Genomic DNA, 21,688 nt, shown 5'->3' on the forward strand with positions numbered 1-21,688 from the left:
CCCAACTGACTCCACCCACAAATATGTGAGTTTTCTGGCAAAACACACCTACCATCACAGAACGGGCGGCGTTCTCTGGCTGCAGCAAGGAGAGAAGCAGAACGGAACTCTGTAGTTGCCAAGCCACAAATGTCTAGAGTTTCTACGGCTCTACACCTGCAGAGGATTCTGCAAAATGGATCTGACTTCTATTAAGAGACACCTCAACTTTTAACATTATTTCTAAATTTCCTACTTCCCCACAATAGTTTACAATTAGGCTTTTGGGGGGACGAGCCATTGAAAGGACTGTGGTGTACTGTTTGCTGTCGTAAGTCAGGGACTGGATTCAGTGGAAACTGTTTTCGTGAGTGAAGCCTCCAGCTAAGACCATTAATCTTGTCTTGGTTTATTCTTCGGCCAGGCCCAGTCAGCGTGTATGCCGTCTCTGACCACTCCTTGACTCTTGCAGTCCCTTGGACCCTGTGCTGTGCCCCCTTGGGCCCGCGATGCAGCTCGGTGTTGGCAGTCTTCCTCTGCCTCTTCCCTCCCCCCCCCCCAACCCCCCTTTCAGCTCTTACTAGGAATGGGCCCATTTGGTCTTGCTTTACCTGGCAGTCATCCCCTATAGCCTGCACCCCAGGAACTCATCAGGAGGTCTTTCCTTTTCAAAATAAACACCTCATTTTGAGTTATGTGCCATTTTAAATAAGCCTGCAGTGAACTTACTGTGTTTTCTTATGGGCAGAAGTCATAGCTAACTTTGCTTTTTATGGAGATTCATCTTTTTAAGTGAAGATGAAGTATTGATGAAGTTGATGAAGTGTCAGAAGACTTGGATTTTACAGACAGATCCGTCACTAGCTAGTATATGACCATAGGTGAGTCCCGTGTCCGTCCTACTCTCATCTCTAAAATAGGAAATACACTATATTAGTGGAAGAAGGGACCTGGGTTATCATCTAACTCAGCCCCATTTGATAGAGGAGGGCATTATAACATTTACAAACTTGAATACTGCTTTCCAAAATTACATTTTCATATTGCAAACTGAGATTAGATTATTACTGTCAGTCAGTGGAATGTATCAATTTTTCTCTTATTTTTCAGTTACCCTTAAAATATTTTCTACTAATCAGAGTGAGCTTATCTATTCATACCTTTTAGACAGATTCATAGTTCTTTGTTATACCCAAATATGTTTTATTTGACGCATGTGGTATAGATATCAATAGTGATTGTCCCTAGTCACTCTTATATGATATTTCTAATCATGATATTAAGTAATAGAACCTGAGAATCTGCATTTCTAAGGGTTAAAAGTTCTAAGTTATTTGCGAGAGTTATTTGTCTTATTCTATAAAAAAAAAACTTTCTTCTAAAAATGAGAGGGGTGGGGAGTTTAAACTGTACCCTCCTGCCACCTTCTGGTAAGAAAGGAAAGCTTGTCTGAGGAGAATGACCAGTAAATATCAAGAGCTGTATATTTTATTTTTTCGTGTGTTAATGCTTAGCAAGAACATTATTTATCCTATAATTTCGTGTTAGGTGTGTATTGGGTTGCTTGTTTTTCTTATTCCTTAAGCTCATTAGAGGTGCAGCTGATCTGAGTCTCTGCTCTAAAGTGTTCTTGTGTGTTGGGCTCCTCTTTAGTCTCCAAGAAACTCTCTTGGCCCACAGGTTGGAATGGAGTTAAGCTAGGAAGATGCTTTGGAAAACAGTTTGGCAGTTTCCCTAAAAGTTAAACATATGACCCAACAATTCCACTCCTAGTTATATACCCAAGACAAATGAAAACATATGTTCACACAAGAACTTGTACCCAAATGCTCATAGCAACTTTATTTTTAACAGCCAAAAGGTGGAAACAACTTAAATATCCATCAGCTAATGAATGGATAAAGAAATTGTAGTATATCCATACAATGGGATTTTATTTGGTCATAAAAAGGAATTAAATATTGATACATGCTAAAACATGGATGAATCTTTAAAAATGATGGTAAGTGAAAGAAGCCAGACACAAAAGATCACACAGTGTATGATTACATTTCCATGAAATGTCTAGAGTAGGCACATCCATAGCGACCGATTAAAGGCTGCCAGTGGCTAAGAGGAGAGGAAAATGCAAGAGAATGGAGAGTAATGACTAATAGGCACGGGTGTCTTTTTGCGGTGATGAAAATGTTCTGGAATTAGATAGTACTGATGGCTGCACAACTTTATGAATACACTAAAAAAAAAAACATCGAATTATATACTTTGAGAGGGTGAATTTTATAGTATTTAAATTATATCTCATTAAAATCATAATCATAATCCTCACAATATACTAGCATGTAAAGTTAAAACTTACGGCACAATCATATATTTTATTTATGAGTGTATGACTGTATGGCAAAAATATACAAACATTCATGGGAAGGACATATACCAATGTCGTCAGGATTGTTGGTACTCCTGGGAGAGAAAAGAAGAAAGCAAAGTTTAGGGACAGAACTTTAGCTGTAGGTGTAATGCTCTATTGCTTAAACAAGAACTAAAGCAAATAAGGCAAATTGCTTTCTAGAAAGTCTAAACTTACTAGCGATATAGATTTAAGCCCTACACCTCTGTCATTTCTGAGTTCCCCATTGATAGGAGAGGATGGGGGAATAAGTAGGTAGAAGGTACAAAGTTGAGTGCACACAGTGTGTGTACAAGCAGATGGTGGGAAGCAAGGGTGTAACCAGGTAGCAGCAGGGTCTTGGTGCTCCATGAGATGAATAGAGAGAAGGTAAGCCATTCATACCTAAGAGATGCTGGTCAGTTTCAGAAGAAACGTATTACATAAATTTAAAAGTATCTTCTTAATCCAGAGACTTTTTTAGGCTTAAGATGCTGTGAAATATACCTAGAGTTTTGTTGATGTCTAACTGAATTATTAGCTTTCTTTACTGGCTTTAATGATTTCCCTTACAGGGGAGGACTTTGAGAAAATTTTTGTGGTGCAGCAAGTTTATATGCTTAAATTCCTGAACACAGCCTCATGTGTCTGACAATTATTTTCCTCCGACAACTACTGGTTGACATTATGCAGTGTGGAACTCAGTCGCAGTGATTTAACATCTTTAAGTCACAAATCCCTTTGACCACCCCCCACCCCCCACAAAAAACTCTCTCTCCAGAAAAATACATTTACCCACAACATTTTCCATATAACTTTCAGAATACTTAAAGAGAAAACCTGAGGATAATCTGCTTCCTCTTGTTTTATGAACCGAACATTTTAGTGCTTTTGACCATATTCTAAATTAAAGCTAATTTATTTTGCTTCATCTCTAGTTTTTGAAATGTATCCCCTCTTCTGTACTATGTTTATCTCTTATTTACACCATATACAATCCTTGAAATAGCTAATATGTTTTAAAGTATGTTTAAAACCTCTTCTGCCACTCAAAAAGCCGACCCCCCTCCCTTGTTTTTCCTACTTCTGCCTATGATACAGAAATTTTCCCACCATTCTCCTCTCTGAACCCTATATTCAATCAAACAATCAATCACAGATGGTTGGAAATTCCATCCATCTTTGCATCCATTTAGCAAGCATTCACTAAGCATCTACTAAGCCCAGTCTAGTTCCTTAGTGTACAGAGATGAATAAGATCTTGTTTTTGCAGATATATAGACACAGAAACTATGACATAGCAAATGCAAAAGTATAAGTGTTTATGAAGACACACGGAGGAGAGAAGAGTTAAGGCTCCCAAAGGATCGGAGAAGGTTGACAGAAGAGATGACACTATAACCAGGCCACTTGGAACAAAAAGGAAGGCCATTTTTGTTGAAACAGCATATATGCAAAAGCACAGAAACATGAGAGCTCCTGGCTTATTTGCAAAACCATAAGCAGATCCACGTGACTTAAAGCAGAGGGTGTGAGGGAGAGTGGGAAGAGGTGGGTTTGGAAGTATACATTGGGACCAGATTGTGAAGGGCTTTTAATGTCACGCTAAAACCCTTGGACTTCCTTTTATTGGAGGCAGGGAGGCAAAAATTTTTTGTTTTTATTTTTTGGCTCGGCTGCGCAGCACGTGGGATCTTAATTCCCTGACCAGGGATCAAATCCGCACCCCCTGCGTTGGAAGCGCGGAGTCTTAACCACTGGATCGCCAAGGAAGTCCCAAGAAATGTTTTAAGTAGAGTAATGGTATGACCCAATCTGTGTTAAAAGAGAACATTCTGTCTACAGTATGGATGCAAAGTTGGGGAGAAAGAAACTGCAGAAAGCCATAAATTAAGCTCAGTGAAGTCGCATCGCTGGTCATTGACTGGACTGTGGAGCCAGTCACTCAAGATATTAAATTAGGATTCCATGCCTCTGGAGAGCTTATCCAAGGAGAGCAGGCGTATCAAGCAGTTAGCAATGGATGTGTCATTAATTGAGGATCAGGGACACAGTCGTCCCCAGGCTAGGGCTGGGACGTTGGGACAGAGGTAAGTCAAACATGGAGAGAAACCACATTGCAAAGAGCTAAGGATTATATGCTGACAGGCAGCATCTCAGTAAGAAACATATTGAAAAACCATCAACACTCATCACCCCAGATAACAATAACTTGAGTACCTAATATGTGTCAGCTTGAATAGGCTATGAGGTGGATATTATCATTATCTTTGTGTTGCTAAAGAGTAAACATGCTCAGGGATGTGCGATTACTTTTTTTTTTTTTTTTTAAGATTTTTTTGTTTTTTGACGTGGACCATTTTTAAAGTCTTTATTGAATTTGTTACAATATTGCTTCTGTTTTATGTTTCGGTTTTTTGGCCGCGAGGCATGTGAGATCTTAGCTCCCTGGCCAGGGATCGAACCCGCCGCCCCTTCATTGGAAGGAGAAGCCTTAACCACTGGACCGCCAGCGAAGTCCCTACGTGCAGTTACTTACCCTTGTGTATATATGTAACAAGTGTGGGAGCTAAGATTTAATCCCAAGTCTGTGTGACTCCAAAGGAACTGGAGGGAGAAGGAGGCTCTGGGCTTGAGACAGCAGAATGGGGACCCAGGTGGTCTAATCAGAGAGGAGAGTGTCAAAGCAGAGGTCTGAGGCAGGACTTAGTAAGTGCTGCAGCTTAGGGACAAGGTGTTAGAGGCTCAGGTATGAGCAGCAGCCAGGGCCCACTGGAGAACTGTCCCATGGTGGGAGGTCTAGGATCCAGGCAGAGTCCACGGAGAGGCTGGCCTCTCGCCAGCCTGCAGGATGCCAGCCAGTGTTAGGCCAGAGGTCTACCTGAGTGTGCCCCCTCTGTCCCCAGGAGGATTGAGGCCCCACCTTGATGCATGCCTCGCCCATCACTGCTGTAGCAGGAAAGGAACATGGCGAGTCATGCACCGTGCAGTAATGACTTCCCACTGCCTCACCTAACCCTTGATATACTTGCCCCAGGCCTCTTTGTACTCATACTTGGATTATGTAAAGCAATTGTCTGTTCTTTGAAGATCCTCTGAAGATTCTGAATGCTCCTTGGAACATGATTTTCTTCTCCTTTGATCCATCTCAATCTCCCAATTGGAGGAAACATGAATCTCTACACAGTCAAGAAGTAGAAGGAAATGCTGGCATAAGGTAGCTAGATGCGCAGAATGAAAAACAGAAAGGGCTATTCAAGCACCTATCAAATTTCATACTTATTGCAAAAAGCCATGTGCTTGGGCTTCTGTGTCTGCAGAGACTGAGTCCCAACATGCCTTTTTTTTTTTTTAACTGTTTTTTTTTAAATTAATTAATTAATTTATTTATTTATTTATTTTTGGCTGTGTTGGGTCTTCTTTTCTGTGCGAGGGCTTTCTCTAGTTGCGGCGAGCGGGGACCACTCTTCATCACGGTGCGCGGGCCTCTCACTATTGCGGCCTCTCTTGTTGCGGAGCACAGGCTCCAGACGCGCAGGCTCAGTAGTTGTGGCTCACGGGCCTTGTTGCTCCGCGGCATGTGGGATCTTCCCAGACCAGGGCTCGAACCCGTGTCCCCTGCATTAGCAGGCAGATTCTCAACCACTGCACCACCAGGGAAGCCCCCCACCATCTCTTGAAGCATTCAGACCACAGCTCTCGTGGCCAGTCCTGTCATCAGCAACACTTCTTTCCTCCCCAAATATCTATTCCCCACTCGTGTCGTCAGTTGCACCAATATGTTTCTCTGCCCTGAAAACCTCACAGACACTCAGCCCCGTGTTAACCTTCACCCCTTCACATTGTAAAAACAGCTGACCCACAAGGCCTTTTATCATGTAATTTCACGTTGTGCCCATTTACTCTCTGTCCTCCAAATAGCCATGCCCCTTTCTTCTATGCACCATAAATAGACCAGTGGAGAAACCGAGCTTCAAACCGTAGGTTCCACGGAGCCTTGTCAGGGACCCCGAACTTATCTTTCAACCCTACCTACCCTCTCCCACAGCATACAGTACAACTAAGAGACCTCCACGTTTCTGCAGTTTTGTGAATTGGACTTCCTTATATATATATTAAAAAAAAAATTAAGAATCGGTTCTGCTACTGTTTGAAAGCCACTGGTTAGAACACTAGCATAGGGCTTATGACTCCCAAACTAATGTATAAGCTCTCTGCCATGATAGGTTTTACCCCCATGGTTTTTTCATTACCACAGTTCTGATACGAAGACACATTAAGCCCACCTAAATTGTAATGACTTGGTCCTGGGGGCGCCTGCTGGATACTGATCCTGTAGGCAGGGTTCCTCCTGGGCTCCTCCTCTTTGCTTTCCGACTTCAGGTCTTCTCCTGGTGATCTTCTGAAGCTCAGGTTTCTAATGTGACAAGTTGCTTCACTCCCCCGGGTCTCTGAGTGGTGCCTTGGGCGGGCCCTGTGTCCTCTTGGCTCCTCAGATGCTGTCGGAACGGAAGCTAGAGTGGTCGTTGCTGAGCTCCCCAGACCTGTCTGAGATCTGCTAGGGAGCAGTTGGGGAGCTTTTCTTTAAAGGCAGTAAGAGGCAACGCCTCAAACCAATCGTATCTGCTTATCTTGTTAGAAAGGCCCTACTTGCTCTGAGATCCCCTGGACATGGATGGAAAGCTCAGGATAGCTGTGGAGGCTGGAGGAATCCTTCTCATGTTAAACACACAGAACCATCAGAAGCCCTCGGATGACTTGTTTGTCCACGTTCACTCCTCTGCCCTAATTGCGCCTTCCTAGAGAGAGAGCAGGGTGCACAGGACCCACAGAAGGTGGGGACTTGAGGAGAGGAAATTTAGTTGGAATTCAAACTCCAGAAATTTTAAAAAGCTTCTCGGTACAGCCTGAAAAAGGCATTCAGGAACTATTGATGTTAGAAAAACAGTCACTGTGAGGAGAACACCCCACATTAGGGTGCGATAACAGAGGACCGGAATAGAATTTCAGCATCTTTAGTAACATCCCAATTTAGGAGCCCCTCTGTTTCTTCTTATTTTTCATTCATTTATTCCCGCTAGTTATGTATTTGATAATTGAACACCCATGTGTTCATTTTCATGACTGACAGACAATCTGCTCAAGCCATTTTATTACCATGGATAGTGTCAGTTCAGGCCTGGACATCACCTCCGACCCCACCCCACCCTGCCCTGAGAGAGTCTGATTTAATTTGTCTGTGGTATGGCCTGAGAATCAAGGTTTTCTAAAGCTCCCGAGAAGATTCTAATGTGTAGCCCAGGTTAAGGTGAAGAGCCAGTGCTTTAGCCAGTAAGTGGGGCCAAAGTGTCTCCTGGAACTTATCTCAAATGTTATCTCAAAATGAGAGACTCTCCCTCAGGAAACAGTGGGTAACAAGGAGTGAACCAGAAACTGGGGTTAAATGGCAGGGCCGGGGCCATGGTCTGGGCTCATTCTGAAGGTGGAATAGGCATGTCAGCATGTTCAAAGGTCCACAAAGGAGGAATCAGCTTCAGTGTCAGAGGGGGTCATGGAAGAGCGGCCTTAAGATGGCTCTTTAAGAATTAGTAGAAATTTTCCAAGTGATAAAAGAGAATAGCAACTAAGTCCCCAGTGGAGAGAAGGCACGTAGAAAAGCTTAGCGTTACCCACAGCGAGGTGAGAACGGTGAGGCTCCCGGGGCTGGAGGATGAGCTGTTGTGAGCAGTGGTACCCATACATTGAAGGGCTTTTGTGCTTTTCTCCTCCAAGAAGTGTCAAAGCTATGGAGCTAGGAAAACTGAATCTTACTCCCCATCACTCCTAAGGAGAAAGGAACTGCTCAACAGGGTAAGTGGGGCAGCTCAGAGACACAAGAGAAGCGTCAGTGCCTTGAGGGAGGAGGAAAGGGAGGCTTGGGGAGTCAACCAAGCCTTGAGAGATCACCCCGGGAGCCCCACTGACAGCAGCCCACACGTAGTTCCCAGGGTTTGCTGGTGGCCGCAGCAAGATCAACTTGTAGGTCATGGTGTATGACTTCCAAAGAAGCCACACATTGAATGTAGCTTTTAAGGAACGTATCAAAGCTATTTGTCCATCCACGTCGCAACGTTACATTGATAGATTACCAAAATTGATGTTTATCAGGAAGGGCCTCCGAATGTCCCAAGATTATCCCCATTTGAGCTGCTGTTGAGGAATTCCCTGTGCTGGGCTCAGTGGTTGTCACCACTTGTAAACTCCAGCATGCATCCCTGCGCTTGATTTGCACCAGCTTTGACTTTGAGTCTTGTTCTTCAGGGAACCACTGGAGGTTTTCGGTTTTCAGATAATATATAGAATAACTCTCAGGGGTCCTTTCTAGCCTATAAGCGGGACCCCAGAGGACACTATCCAGCATTGAACTGTGTAGTGCTTGTGAGATACGACTGTTGGAGTTAAAGAGAACTGCTCAGTCCCAAGCAAAGCAGGAGTCCAGGGTTGCTGAGAGGTCAGGGATGACCACACCAGGAAGAGGACTTGCTGGCACCCTTCCTCTATGGCAAAATAAACACGTTTTGAAAACCTTTGAGGAAAAACTCTTGATTATGGAATTGGGGATCGATGCTATGACCCAGATTGTTTCTAAGGTCCTCAGATCAGATTACTTGGGGACCTGATTATGTCAATCTGTTAACATAATTCTACTAAAGTGGAAGTACTTCCATAGCTATTCAAGAGAATTCTGTGAATGGTAAAAGCCAGAGCCTTATATTTGGAGGAAATTCTGGATATGGCCTCATTGAAGGGTAATCCTTTATATCCAAAAAACATAGTTACATATCTATTGCCAAAAGAACAAAAGGGTATGCAGTTAACTCAAAAGAGGAAAATGCCTTGCAAAATGTACTGCATTGTGAAGATCTACCCGCCAGTCAAGAAGGATATGTACCTTTTGTGCTAGGAGCTTTGAGATATTCTCTTTGACACTGAAACCGTGAACTCTTGTTCATTTGTTTCATCGATTAGTAATGACTCCCTTTGTGTTTTGCCTACACTGTGTTCAGTTTGCCTCTAATCTTATAAACTGGCAACATCATTTCTTCCCATTCCCTGGAGGTGACTACTGGTAGCTTAAATGTTCAGTTTTCATCTGTGGAAAAAATACAGTATGAGTGTTGAGTAGCTGGAGGAAACAAACCAATGAACAAAACATACAAGTGTAATATATGTGATACATTGATAGAAAAATCTAGCATTTTAGAGCAGTCTGAAGAGGCCAAGGATTTTATAGTATAGACTATTTCATGAGCCCTTCAAGGGTGAAGGAAATTTGTCTTTAAACAGTGACTATTTTAAAGACACCCCAGAGGTGCAGACTTTTTGCAACACATGTTTTTCACAGCCCCTCCAGATCTGAACTTTTTTTCCATAACATTTGCCTTTCAAAAATGATTTCAGCATTGTGGAAACAGAACGTTGAATGTTTCCGAGCTGTTAAGTCTTGGGGGAAATAGCCTGTCTTTGAGGTTAGATAAATAAGTTTAAACTATTTCTGACATTTTATGGCTGTTTCAACAGAGCAAACATTTGTAGGTTTGAAAGACCATAAAGAATTCCATCCGAGTTTCCCCTGGCCTCTGCAGTTCTTTGAAAACATTCACAGGTGCAGTGTTGCTCTAGGTGTTGAGTTGCAGGGTCAGCTCCTTTCCTCAGCGCTGGAGACCTTTGTCTCCCCTTTACATCGAAAAAGTCGCCAAGTTTAGTTTTGTTTTCTGAAATTCCTTATCTGTGTAGAACATTACTATCTGTGTAAACTCAGTATCATACCCTTGCCATGTGGAGGTTTAGGTTTAAATTGTCTCTGACCCCTGTCAGTTCCAGAAAGGTTTGGAGATTCCAAAGCCTTCTGGAAGTGACTTCGGATAGTTCTTGGGGGCTTACACTGCCCTGGACCCTCTGCTTCTCACTCTCTCTTGCACCGACCTGGTACGGTCTCTCTTTTGCCCTCCATCAACCAAGGATGACAAACTCACTTCCTTGACTGGTTTCTGCTCATAGGAGGACATCCATTAATACCAAGCATTTGGCGAGGTTTTCAAGCCAGGCCGAAGATGCAGGGATCATGGCAAAGGCATGTCATGACTCAGCCCTTCTTCTCCCTGTTCTCCTTCACCCTCAGCCTTCCTGTCCTCACCCCTAACCTCCTGGGATCGCCATAGGAACTCTAGATTCTTCTCTCCCTCTTACGCAGCCCCTGCCTACGAATGCACGCGTCTAAACCTTGCAAGATATTCTGAAGGAGAAGCATCACCCTTTTTAGAAGACAACCAGAGGGGCTTCCCTGGTGGTCCAGTGGTTAAGAATCCGCCTTCCGATGCAGGGGACACGGGTTCAATCCCTGGTCGGGGAACTAAGATCTCACGTGCCGCAGGGCAGCTAAGCCCGTGCGCCACAACTACTGAGCCCGTACGCCTCAGCTAGAGAGAAGCCTGTGTGCCACCACGAAGAGACTGGGCACTGCAGCTAAGACCCCATGCGGCCAAAAAATAAAAATAAATGAATTTTAAAAATAAATATTTTTTTAGAAATGAAAGAGCTCTAAAGCTTAAAAAAAAAAAAGAAAGAAAGGAAAAAGAAAACCAGAGTTATATACTGTAGATCAGAACAATTCCTCTGACCTGTAGTTTGTTCCATTCAGTTTATTTCAACACGCCTGCTGTGTGTAAGGCACTGCTCCGGGGTTCCTGAGGTCAATCTGCATGTCTCAGCCCTGAGGAAACTCGCTGGCTGATGGTTGCCTGAGGCCTCATACGAAGTGAGAGGCCCATAGAGTTTGTTTCCTTAGATTGCTGAAAAAAGATGCCGACTCCTGAGAGGAGTCTTACCCTCCTTGTACTCTGCTGAAAGCCTAACAGTGGGAGAAGCTGATGTTCAGCATGCCAGCAAAGCTAGGACCCCAGCACCTAGAGGAGTGCGGGCACATGGTAGGCACTTCCAGAGCATTCAGTGGATGGATGGATTCTTGTCTGCATAAAGGTGTAGGCGATTGTTGGTGGGGGGACAGTCTGAGTGGCAGATGTGTCGTCTCCTACACCAAGTGATGTAAGCACAGGCATGGGAGACTGAAAGCAACTAGGAAGTCATAGAGAATCAGAATAACTAGTGACCAAAATGGACTCCAAAAAAATCATGCTGGGGGATTTCCCTTTTTTAAAAAATTTCTGCTGAACGGTAAATTCTGCTGAGATGAACCGCAGAATTCCTGAGCACAGCGTTCACACCACCATCCTCACCAGCCCCTGCTCTGCGTTTCAGAACGACTGAGGTGGGGTGTCTTCAGGGAGCACCCTGAAACGGGAGCTCATTCCCCTCGTGGAATCACCTGCAGCTCAGACTTCGGGTCGGCTGAACTGCGGAGAGGCTCTGGAGGTTGTCAGGAGCCCTGGGTAGCCAGAGGAGCCTGGTCACTCCGAGCTGGTGCGGCCAGAGCAGGACGGCACTGCAGGAATTGAGACTGCACCCCGCTAGATGCTCTAAGGTGACGTCCTTCCCTTAGGGTCTCAGCCAGCCAGGGGTGTGAATGCAGCAGAACCTGTTTCCTAAGGCCTTGAGGACCTTGGGGTGAGCCCCATGACAGGCAACAACCCCAAAGTCAAGTCCTCCTCTACAGCTGCCTTAGCTTAGGCTGTTATACCAAAATACCATAGACTGGGTGGCTAAAACAACAGACATTTATTTCTCCCAGTGTTGGAGGCTGGGAAGTCCAAGGTCAAGGTGCCTGAAGGCTCAGTGTCTGGTGAGAACTCCTCCTGGCTTACAGACAGCCATCTTCTCATTGTTTCCTCACATGATGGAAAGAGAGAGAGATCTCCAGTATCTTCCTTTTGTTTTTTTATAAGGGTACTCATCCCATCATGGGAGATGCACCCTCATGAACTCATCTAAAGCTCATTACCTTCCCAAAGCCCCATTTCCAAATGCCATCCTATGGGCGGTTAGGGCTTCAACAGATGAATTTGGTGGTGGAGGTGGGAGGAATGAAGCATGAACATCCAGTCCATAACAAGAGCCTTGAACGGTTTTTTTTTTTATTATTATTATTGGAGTATAATTGCTTTACAATGTTGTGTTAGTTTCTGCTGTACACCGAAGTGAATCAGCTATATGTATACATCTATCCCCTCCCTCTTGGACCTCCCTCCCACAGCCGCCCCCATCCCACCCATCTAGGTCATCACAGAGCACCAAGCTGAGCTCCCTGTGCTATATAGCAGCTTCCCACTAGCTATCTGTTTTACACATGGTAGTAGTGTAAATATGTCAATCCTAATCTCCTAATTCATCTCCCCCTCCACTTACCCCTTCGCGTCCGCATGTCCATTCTCTATGTCTGCATCTCTATTCCTGCCCTACACATAGGTTCGTCGGTACCATTTTTCTAGATTCCACATATATGCGTTAATATACGATATTTGTTTTTCTCTTTCTGACTTACTTCACCCTGTATGACAGTCTCTAGGTCCATCCACGTCTCTACAAATGACCCAATTTTGCTCAACATTATTAGAGAAATGCAAATCAAAACTACAATGAGGTATCACCTCACACCAGTGAGAATGGCCGTAGCCAAAAAGAGCCTTGAACGCTTTCAATTCGACACACTCTTCTGAGCACCTCCTACAAGCCCAGCTGACAGCAAGGAACTCCCAGAAAGCCACAATACTGACCATGACATAACGTGGTCAATGCGATAGTGTGCACACGAATAAAACACTGTAGGAACTGGGAGGAGTAGACAAGCAGCTCAGTGTGGGAGGTCCCAGGAGGTGTGACCAGGCCCATGAAGATGAAAAGGTAGGAACATTCCAGAGTGAAGAGCATGAGTGAGGACAGCTGGCATGCAAGGGCAGGCTTGCTGCAGGACACGGAATTGGCTACGGTGTGAGGTCTGTGGAAGGAGAGACCGGGCAGGAGGGTTGGAAGGTGAGGCTAGGAGTGTGGCTGGAGCTAAGTGATGTGGAGCTGACAATGCCAGGGCCACGAGCTTCTGAAGGCAGTCAGGGCCCAGCACTTTGCTCCCTCTGACTTTGCATGAAGAATTGTTGGCCCAGGAGTGGGATTGCTGGATCATACAGTAGTTCTGTAATTAGTTTTTTAAGGAACCTCCATACTGTTCTCCATAATGGTTGTCCCAATTTACATTCCCACCAATGGTGTAGGAGGTACTCAATACTCTATAATGACCTATTTGGGAAAAGAATCTAAAGAAGAGTGGATATACGTATATGTATAACTGTTTCACGTTGCTGTACAGCTAAAACTAACAGAACGTTGTAAATCAACTATACTCCAATAAAAATTTTAAAAAAACAAGAATTGTTGGGAAGTAGGGAATCCAGCTAAGAGGTTGTTTCAGTAACTAAGGCAGGAACTCTGGCCCTGAGCCACAGCACTGACCATGAGAATGGAGAAGAGGAGATGATCCAGGAACATCCTAAGTTAGAAGTGATTTTTTTCTAACTTGGTGGCAAATGAAACATGGAGGATGCAGAGGCGAGATCCGAGCGTGGCTCTGAGGCTCCGAGGTGGGGAGGTTGGATAGATGTGGTGCTGAAATGATGATGCAGAAGAAGCCTACGGGGAGGTAAGAGGAGAGGGAGAACGAATTTGCTGTGGGACTTAACTGCGTTTGAGGCACCTTTGGGACTCGTGGATGGGAGACGTCCAGGAGCTGTTGGTGTTGAACTCGAGGGACAGGTTCAGGTTGGACAGGCGGATGTGGGCGTTGTCAGCATAGGAATTATCACTGTGTTCTTAAAAGCTGATGAACTTGGCCAGGTTAGTTGTGTAGAGTGAGGAGGAAGAGGTCGGGCCATATTCTGCTGTGGTCTCACCCTCCTCATTGCAAACTTCTTATCTCTGACATGTTCTTTTGGAACACGATGATGCCAGTTTGTTCCCAGAGGTGCGTGCTGCTGTGGCCATTTGGCCATCTGGGTTGTTTTCATACCTACCTTTTTTGTCCAGACGCCCATGGTTACAAGGGTGAGAGAACCACCTCGAACTGGCTCAAGAAAAATAGAGAAGTTACTGGCTCTGGAAACTGAAAAGTCCTAGGGTGCAGCTAACTTTGGACACATCTGGATTCAGGAACATAAATGATTTCATCAAGAATCTGTCTGTCTCTGGCTCTCAGCACTTCTTTGTTTTCCATTTTTTTTGAGATGATAGAGGCAGATCACGTAGTGCCATATAAGCCATCATAAGCACTTTGTTTTTTATTCTGAATGAGGTGGAAGCCATTGGAGGAATGACATGATCTGACCTACGTTTTAGGAGAAACACTCTGGCTACCATGTTGAAAATAGACTGTAGGGAATCAAAGAGTGAAAGGAAGGCCAGTGTAGGAGCAGGGAGAAGGGTTAGGAAGATTTTGCAAATTCCAGGTGAGTGAAGCCACCTTTAGATAGGCTGACCTTGACTCCACTCCCCCCTCCAGCTACTGCCTCATTCCTCGATTTCCATCATAGCAAAACACCTCAAGAGTAGTTTGTACGGTCTCCAATTTCATCTCCCCTCATCCTCTCGTGAGCTCACTCCAGCCAAGTTTATCCGCACCACTCAACCTTCAGAGCTGTCGTCAAGGTTACCAACAGGCCCACCATGTCAGTCTGTGCATTGCCAATTCATTGGCCAATCCTCAGACCTTTTACTTGGCCCTTTGACAGTGATTGCATTTGACAGTTGCTATTCCCTCCTTCGTGAAATATTTTCTTCTCAGCTTCTGGGAAACCACACTCCCGGTTGTACGCCCACCATATCACCTGTTCCTTTTCAGCCTCCTCCGCTGGCTTTGCCTCACATCTCTGATCTCTAAGTCAGGGTACCTCAGGACTAGTCCTCAGACATTTTCTGCTCTCTAGCTGTACTCACTCCCTCATCAATCTCATTCATGCTCAAGGATTCAAATGTCATCTGTATGCTGACAACTCCTAGATTTGTATTTCCAGCCCAGACCTTTCCTCTAAGCTCTAGGTGAACAGATCCAAGTGCCTGTTCAGCATCTCCCAGTGAATATCAGATGTTTCAAACCTAACTTATCCAAACCTGAATGCCTGAGTTTTGCTCCCAAAATTGCTTCTTCATGGAGTTTTTCTGAGTCTCAGAGAATGGCAGTGCCTTTATTTCAGTTGCGTGAGCCTAAAATCTTGACATCATTTTTGACCTGCATTTCTCTCTGACATAGCCCTCTATCCATCAATCCCCCATTCCCCAGAGAAATCTTTCAAAATATATCCACCTTCAAAATATATCCAGAATCTGAACATTTCTCACCACTTCAGTTGCTACCAAGCTGCTCCAACCCACCATCATCTCTAGGCTGGATTGTAATCACAGCCTCCTCGCTGCTCTCCATCTCTGCCCTTGCCCTCTACAATCTACTCTCAACATAGCAGTCAAAGTAACCCTTTAAAATCAAGAGTCAGAACACACAACTCTTCAAAGCCTTTAGAGTAAAATCCAGAGCCTTACAATGACCTCTAAGGCTCTCTATGATCTGAGCCCGCACCTGACCTGCCATTTCTCTGACCTTGCTCACATCCCTGCAGCCACAGTGTTCTTTTATCTTTTTCCAAAATAAGAGAAGCATGCCCTGAAGTCTAGTCTGATGAAGCCTAGGGGACTGCTTCTCAGAACAATGTTTTCAGATGCAGACTATATATTTTAAAGAAAACCAATTATAATCAAAATACAGATATCACAATATTAATAAAGCAAGTATGCGATCTAATAATATATGTGTTTCTTTACTAATGCATTCAACTGAAAAGCTAACATTCGTCCAATAAATACCATAGTTTTGAAGTAGTGATGGTATAAAAGATATTGTGAGATATCTGTAAGAATTATAATGTGATATGAAAATATCTGTGATTTCCATTGGCTGCAGCGTCCATGGTACTGCTACCTTGGTTTGTTGCTTATGTTCATAGTTGATAGAAATGCTAAATCTCAGCTGGAGTAAGTGGAAAGATCACAAACCCCTGAATTCCGTCTATGGACCTACATGAGGTTCAGGGACGCCATGGTAAAAACCCTGCTTCAGGGCTGAAGCGTGAGCTGTTCTCTCTGCCTGGAGTGCTCTTCCCTGAGGACCCCGCGTGGCTTGTTCTACCTCGCTGAAGGGCTTTAGTGCACCCCTTTTCAATTTAGAATTCACAGCACTGTTGCTTGCATGCTTCTTATGATAGAGGCATAATGAATAAGCCAATACGTGTGAAGTGCTTCAGGGTCTCTCACTGTAAGAGGTTTTATAATTTGAGAAAACTCCCCTTAATTGGGACTAGTTGGAGGAGATAAATCTGAATATCCTTAAATTGTAAAATATTTTCAAACTTAGTGTTGCTTTAAAAAATGTTCAGTTACTCAAGAGAGAATGACTTAGCAGAGGTCTTAAAGGAATCCCTTTAATTAATAAATAACAATTTAAATTCACATATACGGAGGCTAGTTAAGTGTTTGAAGGGATTTCTGAAATGTTTCACATTTTTCGCCTCAAAATATTTGTGGAGGTTATTTTCCTCCCAGTTAATACCACCCTTTTCTAAATTACCACAGATTCCAAAATAATAGCATCTGAATTTACGAAGATTTTTAAAAATAGAGTCAGCATTTTATCTTTGCCATTTGGAAGAGAACACTGGGGTGAATAACCAGGAAGTCATGCTGACGTATCTTTGGGATATAATTTTCTTCTGGTAGGTCCGTTCCCCAGTTCACTCATTTATGCATTCAGCAAATATTCATTTGTCTACCCTTTGCCAGGCGCTATCCTCATGATCTACTGGAGAGGTGAGAGATTAATGCAGTAATAATGCTCAAGAAGAGTGCTGGTCATAGGAGGTACATAATAAAAGTGAGTTGAATAAATATATAAAGTGACAGGTGGGTGGATAGATGAATGGATGAATTTATCTCACACATATCTTTCAGCTGAAAGGAATCCCAAGAGAAATTTTTTTTTTTTACTTTTTTTTGTTTTTTTTTAAGTAATGTGTTTTTTTTTTAATTTTATTTATTTATTTATTTATTTATTTATTTATTTATGGCTGTGTTGGATCTTCGTTTCTGTGCGAGGGCTTTCTCTAGTTGTGACAAGCGGGGGACACTCTTCATCGCGGTGCGCGGGCCTCTCACTATCGCGGCCTCTCTTGTTGCAGAGCACAGGCTCCAGATGCACAGGCTCAATAATTGTGGCTCACGGGCCCATTTGCTCCGCGGCATGTGGGATCTTCCCGGACCAGGGCTCGAACCAGTGTCCCCTGCATTGGCAGGCAGATTCTCAACCACTGCGCCACCAGGGAAGCCCCCAAGAGAAATTTAACCTAGTCTCTCATCTTTACTCTTGACATTTTTGAGCAGTATGGTCTGAGGCTTTCAGGAAACCACAGATTTACTTCTGTGGTCTTTAGGCAGAAAAGAGGGAGACCTGATTTGCTCTTCCTAATGTTACCCTTTGAAATAAAAATAAAGTGTGTAAAAGAGATACCAAGTATAGTCAGCACTGGGAGCAGAGATGCTGGTTGGGATCTATCTAGATGGGACCAGGAGGAATTTCTGCTCATTAGAGCTCTGAGTCAGAATGCTGAGGTTAGGCAGTAAAAATGGCATTGAACTAGCACTCAAGAAGCACACGAGAGCATCCACTGTATTACCAAGGTCAATCTTAGGTAGTGTATGTGCTATGTCCCCAAGAAAATCTAGAAAAGCAAGATGATCCATTGGTTGTTCAGTAGCATGTTTTTCAATCTCCACATCTGTGTGATTTTCCAGGTTTCCTCGTGAAATTAACTTCTAGTTGCATGGGATATCTTTTTGTATCCCTTCACTTTCAGTCTGTGTGTATCCTTACATCTAAAGGGAGTCTCTTGTAGGCAGCATGTGGATGGGTCTTGTTTTTTCATCCATTCAACCACTCTATGTCTCTGTGTTGGCTTCTATAGAGATGAAGCAACAAGCTTACTCAGTTTTGAAGGAGTAGCCTCATGAAGGACATGAACATTGTCATTGAGCTCTGCTTCAGCTCCTGGTTGTCTCTCTAACCTTTGTGCTTGTCCAAGCAACCTACTACAGTAAGTCCCCTGCATATGAACGAGTTCCGTTCCAAGAGCGCGTTCGTAAGTTTAATTTGTTGGCAAGTCCAACAAAGTTAGCCTAGGTACCCAACTAAGACAATCGGCTATATAGTACTGTACTGTAATAGGTTTATAATACTTTTCACACAAATAATACATAAAAAACGAACACAAAAAGTAAAGAAAACATTTTTAATCTTACAGTACATTACCTTGAAAAGTACCAGCTATATCACTGCTGCTTTTACGCTTGCTTCCAGACATCCTGGGCTTGAAATAAAGATACTGTACTACTGTCCTCTATACAGTACTGTACAGTAAAGTACACAAAAACACAACCACTTGTAGAAGATGCATGCAATGTGTCAATGTTCTCTAGACACATCTACTAACTTATGTGACTGGACATGCGAACGCACGTTTGCATCTTTGAAAGTTCGCAACTTGAAGGTTTGTATGTAGGGGACTTACTGTATGTATTTAATAACTCCTCATAGTTGAGGATGTGCTAAGACCTGTCAGTGTCTCAAACGGGAGGCTCTCAGAACCTAGATTCAGGCTGACTGCAAGCTAGACACTCAGGATCAGTTTTTCCTTTAAGTATGCAGATATATACAGTCCTGTGGGACTGTACGTGTAATCCCTGATGCCCACCAGCGTCAGAAGATTTGGAGGGGTCCCCTGGGTGGCAGCTGCCGAAATCAGGGCTCCAAATGAGTGTGTAACTTCCTTTTCTGGGTGATAGCTGTGAGCTGGCGCGAGGCGGAGGGAGAGTGCCAAGGGGCGCTACATTCTACAGCCTACATTCCTTGAAAGCAGCTCCATAAGCCACTAAATGTGAGCCAGACCTGAAGCCAGCCCCTCAGGCCAAAGCTCCAGGACAAGCAAAGAGACCTCCTTCATAGAAAGACTGAGGGTGTGTTTCAGTCCGTTGTCTGTGCGGTGCCCTGGCGGTGGTAGCCTGCCAAGAACTACCTCTCTGATTGCCACAGTCCTGTGGGACCCAGGAATGCAAGCCGCCACCCCCCGCCTCCTCCCTACCCTCCCACCCCTCCACCCCCCCCAACCCTACACCCACCCCTTCAACCCCTGGCCACCAGAGCCACCAGATCAAGGAACATCCCTTGGGTGGCAGCCACGAAAACCAGGGTACCAGATACAAATGAACTGACTTACAAAACAGAAACAGAGTCACAGACTTAGAGAATGAACTTATGGTTAGCCTGGGGAAAGCGTGGTTGGGGGGAGGGATAGATTGAGAGTTTGGGATTGACAGGTACACACTGCTATATTTTAAATGGACAACCCACAAGGACCTACTGTATAGCACAGGGAATTCTGCTCAGTATTCTTTAATAACCTAAATGGGAGAAGAATTTGAAAAAGAATAGATACACGTGTATGTATAACTGAATCACTTTGCTGTACACCCGAAACTATCACAACATCGTGAATCAACTATACTCCAATATAAAATAAAAAATAAAAATAAAAAAACAGGACACCAGAGGTAAAAACCAGGGCACTGGATGCACATAAAGCTTGCCTGCAGGAAACACTGGCGCCCCGGAGCATGGCCGAGGGTGAGCATGAAGACAGCTCCCACCCTCAGAGGCCTCTGGGAGGGATCACAGTCACCCCCAAGATGCATGTTTAATCAGAAGCCTGCCCCTCGGGCGCAGTCATGATACTTAGCTAATAGGCCTCCTTCACAGAAAGAAGGAGCACCTGGGTCTGTGGCCTCTTGCTGTGCCCTGGGGGGTGGTAGCTGTTTAAGAACTCTTTCTCCATTGGTCACCATCCTGTGGGACCCACACGTATAAGCCCCATTGGCCACCAGAGCCACGTGATACAGAGGTGTCCCCTGACAGCAATCACAAAAATCAGGGTGCTAGGTAGGTGTATGAGCTCTTTTCTGGGTGACACTAATTATTACGGTCTCAAGGGACCAGGAACACAGGCTCCCCTGTCCTCCAGAGCCGGGCAAGCCAGAGGCATCCGCAGCTGGCAGCCACAAAACTCAGGGCAGACTTGTGTAAAAGCCCTCTTCTGGGAGATTCTGAAGCTCTGGAGCACAGCAGAGGGAGAGCATGACAATGGCGCCCACCGGTCCTCGTCCCCGGAGTGTTCCCGCAGGCTCCTAGGAGTATGTGTTAAATTCGACGCCTGCCTCTCAGGCCGCAACATGCTTATAAGAATTTATCATGCAGGTCTGCTCTTCCTCTTATTTTCCCTGTTTCAATGAATGGCACCACCCTCTATCTGCATGTCATCCTTAAATCCTTTTTCTCCTTCACTCCCACGTAGAACATCAGTCACCAAATCCTACTGATTTTTCTTCTTTAATGTTTACTAAGTGAATCTATTCTCTCCAGATCCCTTGCTCCCACCATTGTTTCAGCACCCTTTGCGTCTCACCTCGATTGCTTCCGTAACCACCTAAGTGGTCCTACTGACCCTTGCCTCCCTCGTCCCCGTTTTACCTCACATCCAGAACGATGTTTCTGAAGCAGCAATCTGATAGTTTTAACCACTGCTTAAAAGAATGAATCTATTTCCTATTTCCTTTAGGATAACTGCCACCAAACTCCTTACTGTGGATAATAAATTTTCATTTTATGAGTACTTGCTGACCTCTGTAGTCATCTCTCCTCACTCCTACTCCATGTACTTTAAGCTCCAGTCATAAAAAAACAGTTTATGATTCCCCAAATGCACTATATTTTCCTTCGTCTCTGTGCCTTTTTGCACGCTGTTCCCTCTACCTAAAACAGTCTCACCGCCACATCCACCCCCTTCACCTGACGTGTTTCTACTTGTCCTAAAGTATTAGCTTAGATGTTCCTTCATGTGGGAATCTTTCCCCTCTCTCCAGTCTGCATTAAATACAGCTTTTACGTGCCAGTGGCATCCAGTGTTTACGTTTATCATAAGCCCTCATGTCCTTTTCTTGCAATCATCTGTTTCCCTCCAAAGGAGGGAATTAAAATTTAAAAATTAAGGCTGGGACTTCTCAGGGAGCTTGGAGAAGGCACTCGAGAATCAGACAGGTTAAGCCTACCCCATTTGTTGACAATATTCATTGTAAGATCCTAGAGGACCACAAAATTAAGGCTTCTAAAATCAAGTTTCTTAAGGAAACTTAGTTCACATATCCTTAGCACCAGCATAAAGTCTCACATACAATAAGCACTTTGTAAACATT

General features: G+C 44.2%; 1 protein-coding gene and 1 long non-coding RNA gene across 6 annotated transcripts in view; one reads left to right on the plus strand and one right to left on the minus strand.

Moving 5' to 3' along the window:
* Positions 1-21,688, plus strand: part of LOC309626986 (endophilin-A3) — a 651,420-nt gene that overhangs the window by 596,096 nt on the left and 33,636 nt on the right. The window lies entirely within an intron of this gene.
* LOC309627035 overlaps positions 1-21,688 on the minus strand; it is an 80,146-nt gene that overhangs the window by 25,908 nt on the left and 32,550 nt on the right. The window contains exon 7 of one of the 2 annotated variants that reach the window (XR_014243499.1): positions 777-2,439. The exons of the other annotated variant lie outside the window; for it this stretch is intronic. This is a non-coding gene — a long non-coding RNA (uncharacterized lncRNA). Of the gene's footprint in view, positions 1-776; positions 2,440-21,688 lie in introns of those variants that run through there. 2 annotated transcript variants of the gene reach the window in all.

Source organism: Balaenoptera borealis (assembly GCF_965194805.1).
Source record: "Balaenoptera borealis genome assembly, chromosome: 3".
Taxonomy (NCBI): Eukaryota; Metazoa; Chordata; class Mammalia; order Artiodactyla; family Balaenopteridae; genus Balaenoptera; species Balaenoptera borealis.